The following is an 8,192-nucleotide window of genomic DNA, read 5'->3' as shown; positions in this document are numbered from 1 at the left end:
CCCCAAAAGGTCCCCGCGTGCCACCCTCCTTTGTCCTGGCGCTCCAGGGTGACTCTGCCCGGCCTCGGGCCCTCCCCGATCCCACAGCGCCGGCAGCTGGAAATGCCAAGGCTCCTTCCCCGTCCCGCAGCGCTGTGTCACCCCCTGGCACGGCTCCGCGGGGTCACCCCGCAATGCCATGGGGTCACCGGTGCCACTGGGAGCGGCCCCGACTCGCTGTCACCGCCCCGGGGCCGCTCCTGCGGGTTTGGCCTGGTGTGCGAACAGCTCCAGGTGTTTCCTCCCCGCTCCGGGCTCTGCAGGTGCTTCTGGGGCTCCCAAAATCCCTCAGTTCCCACCCCTGCAGCCCCAAAATCCCGCGGGTCACGGCGGGAAGCGCCGCTCCGCTGGATTTCCTCTGGAAAAGCCAATTCTGGACCCTCTGAAGGGCTCTGCCTGGGAAGGGCTTCACGGAATTCCCTCTCTTGCAGCTCCTCCGCGGGATTAAAGCCGAGCCAAAGCTGCCGTTTGTTCTCCGTCACGGGCAGAACATCTGCGAGCCACATGGAGGAGAGTTCACAGCCAAAAACGCCACGCTGGGGCCAGGTGGGAACGGGCTGGGAGCTGCCCGGGGGCTGGGGTGCCCACCTGGGGCTGGGGTGCCCACCCAGGATTGGGATGCCCACCCAGGGTTTGGTTGGGATGCCCACCCGGGGGCTGGGGTGCCCACCCGGGATAGGGATGCCCCCCCAGGATTGGGATGCCCACCCGGGGGCTGAGGTACCCACCCGGGGGCTGGGGTGCCCACCCAGGATTGGGATGCCCACCCAGGGTTTGGTTGGGATGCCCACCCGGGGGGCTGGGGTGCCCACCCGGGATAGGGATGCCCCCCCAGGATTGGGATGCCCACCCGGGGGCTGAGGTGCCCACCCAGGATTGGGATGCCCACCCAGGGTTGGTTTGGGATGCCCACCCGGGATAGGGATGCCCACCCGGGGGCTGGGATGCCCACCCGGGTTTGGTTGGGATCCCAGCCACAATCCCAGAGTTTTAAGGGTTTTTTCTGGGATCACCGCTGACACCGCAGCCCCAGCGGGACGGGCAGGGGGTGACAGGCAGGGGACAAGGGACACCATCCCTGGGGACATTCCGGGAGCAGACGGGAGGCAGGGCTGGCACAGCGGGGGAGCAGCCGCGGGATCCCACAATTAATTTACCGCAGCAAGTGGCAAATCCAGATGTTTTCCTCGGATAAATCCCTCCTCCCCCTCCTCCTCCTCCTCCTCCCCCTCCTCCTCCTCCTCCTCCCCCCCCGTGCTGGGGACACCGAGGTCGTGGCCCGCGGTCCCCGAGCCCCGTCCCTGCCACCCCCGTGTCCCGGTGCCAGTCTGGGAACCATCCCGGGAAATTCCCCAACCCTGGAAGAGCCCATCCCGCCCAGCCGGGCTCCCGGCGCTCCCTGCAGGAGGAACGGGGACAGCCCGGGAGCTGCGGCTCCAAGTGGAGCCCCGGGAGCCCTCAGGAGCACCGGGAGCAGCCCCGGGAGCCCTCAGGAGCACCGGGAGCAGCCCCGGGAGCCCTCAGGAGCACCGGGAGCAGCCCCAGGAGCCCTCGGAGCTGTTTGGAATTCGGGGTAAAAAAACCTTTCCCTGGGTTTGGGCAGCCGGGAAGCTCCCACCCGCCTCTCCCTGAATCCAGCCTTGCCCATCCCATCCCATCCCATCCCATCCCATCCCATCCCATCCCATCCCATCCCATCCCATCCCATCCCATCCCATCCCATCCCATCCCATCCCATCCCATCCCATCCCATCCCATCCCATCCCATCCCATCCCACATCCCATCCCATCCCATCCCATCCCATCCCATCCCATCCCATCCCATCCCATCCATGCCCTGGGTGTTGCCTGGGAAAAGGGGGGAGTGCTCTGGAAAATCGGATCTGAGGGGAGATTTTCCCCTTGGGATGGGGCTGTGATTCCCACAGGGATAGGGTCAGTTATCCCATGGAAATGGGGCTGTGGTTCCATGGAAATGGGGCTGTGCTTCCCACAGGGATGGGATCAGTTATCCCATGGGAATGGGGTCAGTTCTCCCATGGAAATGGGGCCCAGTTGTTCCCACAGGGATGGGGCGATGCCGCTGTGGGTGGAGCAGGGAAGGTGAATTCCCACCGGGATGCACCGCAGGGCCGTGGGGACACAGGGGACTCAGAGGACACAGGGGGCACAGGGGACACAGGGGACTCAGAGGACACAGGGGGCTCAGGGGACACAGGGGGTTCAGAGGACACGGGGGACACAGGGGACACAGGATTGGCCCCCCGGTGCTGCCCGGGGGTCCCGAGCCCCCGCTGGGGCTGGGATGTGACCCCGAAGGGCCGGAGCGATCCGGGGCTCCCCAAACCCCCCAAACCTCCCCAAACCCAACCCCGTCCCCTCGGGCTGTCCCGCTCTGCCCTTCCCTTTCCCTCCCTGTTTTCCAGGCCTGCAATTCCTCCCTCCCTCCCCCTCTCTGGCAGCTCCCGGCCTCCCCCCCTTCCCTTTTTCCCTTTCTTCCCGTGTTTTCCAGCGCCATCCATCACCCTGCCGGCAGCAGCGGGATTCGGGATGGATCCTCGCGCCCTTATAAGGCCGGACTGGAGGAACCTCCGGGAGAGCCGAGCCGGGCTGGGAAAAACAAACCCCGGGGAGAAACCGGGGCCCGGGAGGCTCCAACAACCCCGGGGAGAAAATCCCGGGAATGGGGAAGGGGCAGGGAGGGAGGACGGGGCCACACCCGGCAGCGGCTGCAGCGTTATCGATCCTTATCGGTGATTGATCGATCGCCCGGGCGGGGCTCGGCTCCTTCTGAGCCAGCCCGGGGCTGGATCAGGAATTCCACAGCCCGGAGGAAACGAGTGTCAGTGGGGATGAGCCGGCCGAGAGGAGATTTGTTGTTTTCCTTGGCTCAGGGCTGCGCTTTTCGCTTTTCGCGGCGCTCGTTTCTGGTTTGGGGGTGGGGATTTATTTTAATTGACTCAGCGCTCTCGGCTGGAGGAGAGCGAGAGGAAGGTGGAGTGGAAGGGGGATGAAAAGGATGGAATAGAAATAAAATCAAGGTGAAATAGAAATAAAATAGGGGGGGGAAATAGAAATAAAATAGAAATAAAATAGAAATAAATTAGAAATAAAATAGAAATAAAATAGAGGCGAAATAGAATAGAGATAAATAGAATGGAATAGAATAGAATAGAGATAAATAGAAATAAATTAGAAATGAAATAGAGGAGAATAGAATAGAATAGAATAGAATAGAATAGAATAGAATAAATTAGAAATAAATTAGAAATAAAATAGAAATAAAATAGAGGAAAATAGAATAGAGATAAATAGAATGGAGTAGAATAGAATAGAGATAAATATTAGGAATGGAATAGAATAGAATAGAATAGAATAGAATAGAATAGAATAGAATAGAATAGAATAGAATAGAATAGAATAGAATAGAATATTATTTAAGATTTCCACAGGAAGGGCCCTAAACCAACCCTCTAATCCCACTGTGGATCCAGTGGATTTTTGGGCTCCTCCCAGCCCGCTCCAGGCCGGGATGTTCCCCGAGGCTGTGCCGGCAATTCCAGCTGCCCGCTCAGCCGTGCCTCAGTTTCCCCTGTGCAAATGGGGGTGGGAATTTCGCCTCCGGGTGGGAATTTCACCTCTCCAGAGCCTCTTCCCAGCAGAGCCTGACGCAGGAGGTGGGAGCTCTTCCTCCAGACCGCCGACATGATGAGTGAACTTAATTGCTGCCTTCATCGCTTATGCAAATGAGCCGCGAGCACCTGAGGGAGCGGAGCCGGGAGCGGGCCCGGAGCCGGCCCCGAGTCCCCGCACACCCAGAGGGATCCCGCAGCTCCGATCCCCCCCCCGCCCCCAGCCCCTTCCCGGCCCCGCCGCTTCCCTCCCCTCAATTATCCCGTGATTGGTTTTGTTTTAATTAACGCTTTCCCAGTGGGACGGGGCAGCTTTGGTGGGAATTGGCGCGGGGAAGGGCCGCGGGAGGGGGCGGCGGGAGCTTCGGGAGGCAGGTGAGAGCTCGCCAAAGGTCAGGAGCCGAGGATCGATCGGGTCGGGATAATCGGATTGGGACGGGCAGCGCTGGCGCGGCCCCGCTGGAATTCTCCGAGCCAGCAAACAGCCAGGAGGAAATTGGGTAAAAGCAATTTTATCCTGGCTTGAGGAGGGGTTTGATGAGGGCCAGGACATGACAGCGACAGGGAGAGTGCTGAGAGGAGGGCCCGGAGCGGGGAGAGGCTCCTGGGAGCACTCAGGGCTGCCTGGGGGGGGTTTAAGGAGGGATCCCAGCGCTGGATTTATGGGGAGATGGATCCCTGGCAGCCCCCAAGGTGTGCATGGAGGTTTGGGGAGCTGGAGAGGTCCCGTGCTGGGCTGGGGGGGCTCTGCCAGTCCCAGGGAATTCTCTGCCAGCCCCACGGGATCCTCTCCCAATCCTATGGACTGCTCTCCCATTCATCCATCCATCCATCCCTGGATCCATTCATCCGTCCGTCCATCTGTCCATCTGTCTGTCCATCCATCTGTCCTTCCATCCATTCATCTGTCCGTCCATCCATCCATCCATCCATCCATCCATCCCTCCATCCATCCCTCCATCCATCCATCCATCCATCATCCATCCATCCATCCATCCATCCATCCATCCATCCATCCATCCATCCATCCATCCATCCATCCATCCATCCATCCATCCATCCATCCATCCCTCCATCCATCCATCCATCCATCCATCCATCCATCCATCCATCCATCCATCCATCCATCCCCGTTTCCCCCCCGTCCTTTCCCGGGCTTTCCCCTCCCCCTCTCTCTCCCCACCCGGGATATCCCAGGACAGACCCGGGTCCTTTCCGGGCTCTCTTTGCCCCAGGCTCCCCCAGCCCAGGGGGGTCCGGGGGTCTCTCCCTCTCCGGTTTCCCCCCCGGGCGGGGCCGGGCCGGTGGCGGCAGCCCCGGTGAAGCCCGAGCCGCGCCCTGGCAGTGACGGATGGGCCCGGAGCTGCTGCCCTGGCGAATCCTCCGCTCCTGAAAGCATTCCCGGCTCCCAGGCCGACAGCGCCGGGGATTTGCTGAAGCCGCTTGAGAACCCATTTTCCCTGGAACCCATTTCCATGGCATGAATCACCGAGCGGAATGAACTCAATTAGTCCAGACAGAGGCAGGAGATAAATCAGGGTCCCATTAGGAAACCTGGAGGGTGATTTATGGCCCCGAGCGGCAGCGCTGGCTGTCTCCCTTCCCTGCCCATCTGCAGCCGAGCCGGGACCGCCGAGCTCTCCCGGGACCGGGGATGCTCCGGGCCGGGCCGGCCCCGCCCTGGCCGGCTGACCCAGATCGGAGCGTGCTCCTTTTCCAGCCTCATTCACCCTCCTTGCTCATTCATCCACCGCTGCTCTCCTGCTCCCGGAGCCTTCCTGGAAATCTGGGCTGGAATTTCCCCGGTTCCAGCTCCTCAGGGCGCGTCCCGACCCCGCTGCGCCATCCGGGGGGTTTGGATCCCCCTCAGGGGAAGGGGCCGGGAAGGAGCTGGATGGGTTCGTTCAGAGTGATCAGCCCGGATTTGGTTCGGCCACCCTCCCTGGGGAGGGTCTGTGTGCGGGCAGGAGCCGGAGCTGATTTTATCAATCATTTCTCAATCGTTTATCAATCGTCGTTATCAACCCAGCTGCTCCGGGCTCCTTCCAGTCAGCGGGGAGGGACCGGGCTCTGCCAGGGACAATTCCTGGTGCAGCAGCCCCAGGGCTCTGGGGGCGGCGCGGGGGCTCCCCCACATCCCTGAGCCAGGATTTCCCAGGGCTCAAAAAGGATTTTTGCCTCCCGGGTAAAACCCGAGTCCGGCGCTGGCCCCGGGAGCCTCTCCAAGGGCTGGGAATGCCCCGCGCCGCCCGGTGCTCCTTCCAAAAATCAACCACAAAAAAGTGTCGGGGGCTGCTGTTCCCCAGGGACAGTTCAGGTGCGGGGCTCGATCCCCTCGAGTTGACCGCTGCCTTTCCCGAGGGTTTTCCCGCAGCCAAGGGCAGCTTTTGGGTGACACAAACTTTGCCTCTTTCCCGCCCTCCAAAAGTGGATTTTTCACCTTTTCCCCCCTCGATTCTCCGAGCGCGGCTGGATCCGACCCCCCTCCCCCTTCCCCAGGACCCGCCAGCCCGCCCTAATGGGAGTCAGCGGGGAATTTGGGGGATCAATGGCTGGCAATTAACGCGCCCCGGAATCGGGGGAGGCGGCGGAGAGGTCCCACCCGGGAGGCTCTCGGTGCCGGGGAATGGGAACGCTGGGACGGAGCCATGCGGGAAGTGACGCCTGGGGAGCGCTGCGGGCGCATTTGGCACGGAAAGGGCCCGGCCTGGCAGCGGCGGCAGCCGAGAAATGGAAGCGCTGAGGGGGGCTCAGACAGGGCTGGGGCTGGCAAACCCCCCCCGTGGGCCACCCAACCCCCCCCCCCCGCGGGCCCCCCGGCCGGGCTGCTGAAGGAAGAGGCTGTGCTGGGGGGGGAGCAGGGGATGGGAGCCCCCCAGGAGTGGTATCTGTGACCCCCGATATCTGTGACCCCCTGATATCTGTGACCCCGATATTTGTGACCCCCTGATATCTGTGACCTGTGACCTCCCCAGTGTCTGTCACCCCCCCTTATCTGTGACCCCGATATTTGGGACCCCCCCCGATATCTGTGACCCCCCCAGTGTCTGTCACCCCCATATTTGTGACCCTCAGTGTCTGTGACCCTCAGTGTCTGTGACCCCCCACCGAAATCCGTGACCCGCCCCCCGATATCCGTGACCCCCCCAGTGTCTGTCACCCCGATATTTGTGACCCTCAGTGTCTGTGACCCCCCCCCGATATCCGTGACCCGCCCCCCGATATCCGTGACCCCCCCAGGGTCTCTCACCCCGATATTTGTGACCCTCAGTGTCTGTGACCCTCAGTGTCTGTGACCCCCCCCGATATCCGTGACCCACCCCCCGATATCTGTGACCCCCCCCAGTCTCTCCCTGCCCACCCCTGCCCTCGTTCCCAGCCCAGGGGCCCCGCGCTGTCCCCCCCGTCCCCCCGGGGCTCTGCCCGAGGCACAGGAGGCAGCGGGGGCTCCCTGACCCCGGGCCGGCTCCGGCTCCACAAAGCTCCGGATTGTTCCCCCCGGCGGCTCCTGCGAGACACAGGAAAACGGGGGGGAGGCGTTTCCAGGGATTCCTGCGGGCCCCGGGGTGCTCCGGGCGGAGCCTGTGCCCCAAAGGGCTGCGCATCCTGGGGGGGGCCACGGTGTACCCCACCCCATTGATCCCTTCCCTTCCCATCCCACTGATCCCATCCCATCCCATCCCATCCCAGTGATCCCATCCCATCCCACTGATCACATCCCACTGATCCCATCCTACTGATCCCATCCCATCCCATCCCATTGATCCCATCCCATTGATCCCATCCCACCCCACTGATCCTATCCCATTGATCCCATCCCATCCCATCCCACTGATCCCATCCCATCCCACTGATCCCATCCCATCCCACCCCACCCTACTGATCCCTTCCCATCCCATTGATCCCATCCCACTGATCCCATCCCATCCCACTGATCCCATCCCATCCCACTGATCCCATCCCATCCCACCCCACCCTACTGATCCCTTCCCATCCCATTGATCCCATCCCATTCCATCCCACCCCACCGATCCCATCCCATTCCAGTGATCCCATCCCATCCCATTGATCCCATCCCATCCCAGTTATCCCATCCCAGTGATCCCATCCCACTGATCCCATCCCACCCCACTGATCCCATCCCATTGATCCCATCCCATCCCATCCCTCCCGCGCAGGAAAGTGCAGGGATCGGGACACGGACAGACACACGGACAGACACACAGACAAGGCGTGCCCGCCGCTCGGCGCTGAGCGCGGACCCGCCCCTCTCCAGGGCCCGATCGATCCCGAGCCTTGGACCGGGACCAGGAGGGACCCGCCGGGGTCACCCGGGCGCGGAGAAGCACCTGGGACTGATTGCCCGGAACAAATGAGCAATTAAGGGCGCACCGGGAGCGCTGGGACATCCCGGAGCCCTCGCTGACCCCCGGGCGGTCTCCCTGGAAACGGCCCCACCGGGATGCTCGGCCCCGCCGGCACCGGCCGCACCGGGGCCCTCGGAGCCCCCCCGGCGGCGGA

This window comes from Serinus canaria, chromosome 27 (assembly GCF_022539315.1).
Source record: "Serinus canaria isolate serCan28SL12 chromosome 27, serCan2020, whole genome shotgun sequence".
Taxonomy (NCBI): Eukaryota; Metazoa; Chordata; class Aves; order Passeriformes; family Fringillidae; genus Serinus; species Serinus canaria.
Note: the sequence above shows the minus strand (reverse complement) of the source record.